Genomic DNA, 6,813 nt, shown 5'->3' with positions numbered 1-6,813 from the left:
CGGTTTACAATTGCCTCTTACTATAAGCCTAAATATTTATTGCGATCAGAATTAGTCGTTTCAATTGTAGCAGTGGAAGTTCGCGATACATTGATACAGTAATATTAAAGAATCATTGTTCGGTTAGAACAATAGTTGATGTGATACAGTCCATTACTTATCTGACATTTTGCATTGTGTCGCAAAAGCAGATGAAATATATTGTTCAATGGGAAAACTATGTTTCTTTTTATATGTATATTGCTCAACAAATAGATACAGATATTGGAAACGTACCTTATTTGGGGCAGCTACAATAACACTTGCAACAACGAGGAAGATCAGTAAACGCAACATTCTTCTGATCATTGAAGCTTCGTCCAAGTAGAGTTCGCTACGCAGTGACAAACGACTGACAAACATATCCGTTTTTCAGGTTGTTATAGGTATTGCGTATTCAAATAGATGTCGTGTTTATTACATTGGGTTTTTGTTTTACGTAATTAAAGTATTTCAGTCTGGTCCATTATCATTATTTATTTTGCATGTTTAGGTGGCATTGGTTTTGTATGGAGAAAAACATATCATTATGGATTGATGACGATCATGAATTCCGAGATTGATGGCAACGTTTGACAACACATATGTCCCCGAATTAATATTTTGTTGGTCTATTTTCTGATTACAAAAACACCCCATTACTAATGGTTTGTTCTGTAAATGAGCATCGCTTGTTTCCTGATACTATGTCTGCACGATATGCAGGTTAAATTAATGAAAAGGGGTTAATTATTTACTGGATTTTAATTTTGCTTATTTCGCTGAAAGAAAAATGCGCTAAATTTTAACCCAGTGAGTATGTAAAATTGATCATAGAATACATTATCTAAACGATAAAACCGTAAAATTAAAACCAACTGAATATGCCTGAAATGATATATCAGTGAAATTAAAACCCAGTGAAAAATCCTTTTACAGTACTTTTTCTTATCATCATCATTCTATTGTACTCTACAGTCCAACTTCTTTTATTGGGATAAGTTTGAGCCCAATGCATTATACTTCTTGTGTAGGTGAGTTTGTTTTCTGCGAAAAAAGTTCAGCTTACCGGGTACTGTAAAACTGTTGACACGTTTTCTTTTATCAAATTACGACAGTAGATAAGAGAGTGTGTGTGCCAAACGAATGACCCACCTGAATAAGATATATATGTACTGGATACGAACTGCAAGTAAATCGATTACATGAAATTACACTGGCAGTGCGATTGTTTAATTTTTAAAGTAGTACACTCGGTTTTGACAATGCCGGTTTTGTTTCACTATTGCAAAACGGCATGGAGATAAAGGACAAATACAATCTCATTCAATTATACTGAGTCAAAATATAATAACTGTGAAATGTGAAGTTTTAACATCTGAGAAATGTCATAACTGGCAAGGAATTTGAAAGTAGACGTTTGGACTTGGACGCTCGAATATGCTAATTGCTTCCACGCTTGCTGTTTCTAAATATCATTGCGGGCAACATATAATTCACACCGGTTCATTTTCCGCCTTGTCGTCCACATTGCTGTGCATTTATTAGTGCTTGGTTCGCTTCTTTCTAAACATTTCTTCAATGGAGAATAACAATTCGTCATGGTAACGACCTAGGTCGAGGTAAACTAAATTTGGCAAAGCATGTCAAATCGTTATTGGGTATGTAAGAAATAATTGAAATAATTAACCTGGACATACACAGATGAAATATATTGTGTATAGCCTGTTACCAAGGGAATTCTGAGTTATTAGTCAACAAAACTGTTGATAATTTCATACTTTGGTGTTTATATTTGTGCGCACAATTCGGTCATATTCGTTGTTGTTCGTAGCTGGTTCAGGGTTTCAAATTCCGGTGGCGGGTATCACGAGACACAGTTTATTTGACTAATACAATGATGTATTATTAATGATGTTTCACTATAGATGGTTGGATTCAAATAGATTATTTTCCACGACAAATTTAGTTCATGGTGGAGAGATGGGGGGGGGGGGGTCGAGGTAAGTGTGTCTTCCTTCCGTCTACTGCTGACAACACGACGTTACCCAATAATATTAAATCATACACTGACTTTAACAATTTTCAGTTTATATGACGATCAGGAACAGGAAAATTGGGATTGATGTTTTATTTCATTTTTCTTGTTGGGTTTGTTACTGCCAAGAACTGCAGCTGGCAAGGTCAGACAATGTCTTGGCATGTGCGATTTGCATACTTGCGTGTTTTGCGTGATAGCACCTATTTGAATTACAACTGACTCAAGTTATATATAACTTGCATTGCATGTTGTCTGTGGACCCATTTCTAAAATAGTTGTATTGCTAAATAACGCTACAGTCAATTTGTACCCTTAGTACCAGTGCCTATCTTGTTAGACGTTTATTATACACATACCTGTCATGTATACATTAGTGTTCTTGAAGAGTTTGTTAATAACCATACTCCGATTGAATGAAAATATCATGTGTTTATGCTTACTTTTTTTCAAAACACTAACAACATTTTCTTTGAAAGTTAAAATGAAAGAAATGATTCCTTTTTCTGCGTTTTTGTTTTCCGATCTTTGCTCACCGAATAACCAATGCATAATTTCTGCTTGCTAAATGTAGAGTACGAAACTGGCGATAGAACACCTACAGGTTCCAAACGCGCTTGATATTTTGCTCGAGTACATCTGTGATGCTCTAGGCGTATTCAAAGTTCGTGCATGACACGCTCGACAACGGCTCATGTTTACCCAGTTTTTTACAAACCTTCTGTACATTTCAAGAATGTACGGTGAATGTGGCTGACCTCATTAAATATACGACTGGTGGGTTTTTGTGTCACGTGGTATTTTTGTCCGAATACGTCATACTTATTCAAATTATTTAAAGCGGAAGAGAATTGAGTCCCACGCGACGATAACAACACACGCTAAAAACGCAAAGGCTCATGGGTAGACGCTTGTTAGTAAACAATGCCACGCTATGGCCATCTGACGCATGCGCGGGTGACGACTCTCCCGCTTCAACCTTTCGAGCGTTCATTTTTCTATTTATTTTGTAATACGTTTAGTCCAAATGGACGAAATTTTCTATTGCCTGCAAGTCTTGCTCAAAATCTTAGAAAAATTGTGAAATAATTGTGTTGGTTCAAAATTTGTGAATGGTGAAAAACAAATTTTGATGATCGAAAGTTTAATTTCTTAAACAACATTTTCTTCTGATCAGCAAAGCCGTGGAAAAGTTGCACTACTGACTGAGCTAGGCAGATGATTGTTGAAAGTATGCATCCGGTACGTCATGTACATCAATTGACAAGTGTGTTTGTTTGTATGGTCGTTCCTCGTTTAGAATGTAGCAAACAATAGAATGTTTACTTATTAATATTCAATCTCACACAAACTTTAACAATTTTCAGGTTATATGACGCTTAGGAACAGGAAAAATGGATTTGGTGTTCTGTTTCATTGTTTTGCCTTTTTTGTTGGGTTTGTTACTGCTAAGAACTGCAGCTGGCAAGGTCAGACAATGCCTTGGCATGTGCGATTTGCATACTTGCGTGTATTGCGTGATAGCACCTATTTGTTTTACATTGCATTCTTGTCTGTGGATTCATTTCTAAAAGAGTTGTATTGTTAAATAACGCTACAGCCAGACATTGTTAGACATTTATTCTACATATACCTTTCACGTATACATTAATGTCCTTGAAGAGTTAACAAAAAAGAAATTATTTCATTTTCAGCGTTTGTGCTATCTGGTCTTTGCTCACCAAATAACCAATGTTGTAAACTTTCTGGTTGCTAGATGTAGTGTAAAAATAATGTAAAAAGTGTGTTATACTGATGGACGTTTATAGGCTGTCAACAGATCGTTTCCAAGTGTCGGTTACGTCAGTGACGCGCGTGACAATGCGTTGTTCAGAATGTTGTCTGCGTCGCCTATTTCAGTCGCAGATATCGATAGTCAGGGAAAAATACCGATGAAAAATGACACATAGCTCATCGACGCCGTGAAATAGGCAGCGGACGACTTGAGTGTGTTCTTTCGGCAATTCTACGCAGGGCTCAGACAAAGAAACGGTCAGCTATACTCCTGAACACCAACGACAATGACCCGATGCGGCCCGTAGCGGCCTGTGCAGAAACATTTGGCCAAGAAAAGGCGGTGAAAAGGTTCATTCTACTGCTTCTAATGCCTATATGGCCTTTGTTCAGATTAGCTGTTGATCTTCAATGACAAATAACGCCTTTGAGAAATTAATGTATTCAAAATAACAGACGACTGCATAATTGGACACGATTGTCAATTTGAATGATATTGCCTACACCAATCTACGTCATTTAGACGTCATAAAGGTGTTTCACCATCAGAGGGCGTGACTGACAGGAATGGATGTCGTGCCTATTTGATAACATAATTCTTGATTTCGAATTCCTAATGGCTGCCATTTCAAGGTTTGAACGCGTGTGGGCGCACTGCGAGTGGGATTGTTTTTTGAATGATCATCTAGGCGTAAGTCCCGGGGCAGTTGATACATAGCTGGATAGGAAGGTGCCCTGAGTGCTCAAAAGTGTGACCATTGTTATACCTAGATAGTGGCAAAATCTATAACCATATGTATACCAAAGTACCATTTCTCTCATCACTGTTTATTCCAAATAAAACAATTACCGTATTTGCTCTATTAAAAGAGCATCTTTAATAGAAGCACATGTAAGCCAATTCACTGAGGAATGTGCGCCCTCTCTATACCAATTCGGAAAAATATTACCGATATTTATACCTTTCTTGACCAGAAATAAGACTATACTTACACCGAAAATCCAAAAAACGAGACCCATTTCAGGGGCACGTTCCCATTAGGCAAGATCTATGTATTGCCGTCCCGGAGCGTAAGTTCTATTTCGAAAAATATTTCTGAACCTCACAAATCCCTCCAGAATGATGTTACATTGCCTTGTATTCCATTTACTTTGACCAATTATACTTTCATTACAATAACAATTTATACCAATCAACTAAAGAATCAGAACATTGCAGATATCAGCTGCAACGATAACGATTTGACTGGTAACTGAATTCATAGACAAAGCTAGAATATGGGAATACATTTTTTGTCCACTTGCTCTCTCAACATGATTTCTGAACCTGACTCAAGAAAACCATTGCTCAATTTTATAAATGTGTTGAACACAAAGTTCCAGCTCATAACTCGGATACAAATTGTTTCCTCGGGGCTCATACCAATCAGGCTGCATTTCTATATGCTGTCAGAGTAGACGGTTTGTGAATAATACGAATAAGTACAATTAATAGTACACCTGGTTTTCGGAAAACAGCTTCTATATAGGTTATCCAGGTAGTAAAGAATTGAGTCTGTACATTGCCTCCTAAAAAAAATAGAACAAATTCTGAAATATTTGGACTTACAATTATCACCTCTCTTTCATTTGAGAGATCGATTTTTCGCTACAGGAAAAGCATGAAAATTGACGTCCGAAATTCGGGCATATTTCGCCAGATTTTTTCTTGATTACACTAGAAAGAGCATTGTGATACCAGTTAATCCTTTTATAAGGCATGTATGACAGAATCTTATACGCTTGCCTGACGTCGAACACCATTGTAATCCGGGTACTGCAATACGCCCTCTAGCGGTGTTCTGGCGAAACCAATAACTCGCGATCGAAAGTCAAAAAAAATGATTAAAATGAAATCAGTCAGGTGTTATGCTTAAAGTAGAAGGCTTCTTATGATTTCAGTTACACTTTCGAGCAATATAATAAAAAAGTTGGGGGTCACCAGCTTAATTCGTATTTCAGTGGATAGTGGCCATTTTTGTATATTATATTATAACGCTTTTACCATAGGTTTCTACTGCAGAGATATTATGCCATATCTCAAATTTTAGGCTGGTGACATAGGCTGAAATAATTATATTGTTGTTCTCCACCAGGGTTTTAAAAAAGTAGTAAAACATATGTTTTTTTAACATTAAGCTCTATGGAATTGTTCTAAAAATAGCAATTTTTGAAAAAAAAAAAATTGAACGAATTTTTCAAAATACGTCACTGTAACACACAAGAGTGATATTTTATGGTGCCATGATACAAAAGCTGCACTATTTTACATAATAAACCAAAGAACATGTTCATGCGATTTATGACCAATTTTCTCCTGGAAATCTTGGAGAAAAGTCCACAGTGAACGATAGAGTTTCACATACACTGGCCCCTGAATCTGCGTACTATTTAATCCATCAAATAATTATTATATTTCAAATAATTTGCGAGTGATCGAGTGACTGATGTGTGATGTGGAGTAACATTGTATTGATCGTCCCAGTAAACGTTGCACGGGTACGCCGTCTCAGGTGCCCACCTGCGATCTGCCACTACTCTACGCTAGTGTGTACACATAGTCTCCCCAGATCGCCGCGTCGGCCACGTAGCGAGGGTTCGGTTTTAACATGACCGGAAGGCCTGTGGGTGTTAGCTAATCAAGGATAAAATAACAACCGTGACTTTTAATGTGACTATACAAATGAAACACACACCTGAGAATAGGGATCCTTTCATTTGTTCATGCAAACTGCGACCCCCGACTCATTGAATATTTACCGTCATGTCATGTTTCGCAAATAATGTAGTAATACTCACTATAAACACTGTGTACTCGCGCCCTGGACATAATCCCAATTTGCTTGAATAGAGCACCACCGAGTTAACCGTCTGGCGGACACTAAGACAGCGGCATCAGTTGCAGAATCTAGATGGCAGCGTGCGTACAGAACAGGCAACCATGT

The sequence above is a fragment of the Saccoglossus kowalevskii genome, chromosome 20 (assembly GCF_978046115.1).
Source record: "Saccoglossus kowalevskii chromosome 20, keSacKowa6.1, whole genome shotgun sequence".
Taxonomy (NCBI): Eukaryota; Metazoa; Hemichordata; class Enteropneusta; family Harrimaniidae; genus Saccoglossus; species Saccoglossus kowalevskii.
The sequence above is the reverse complement of the archived record's forward strand: the minus strand, read 5'-3'. Positions refer to the sequence as shown.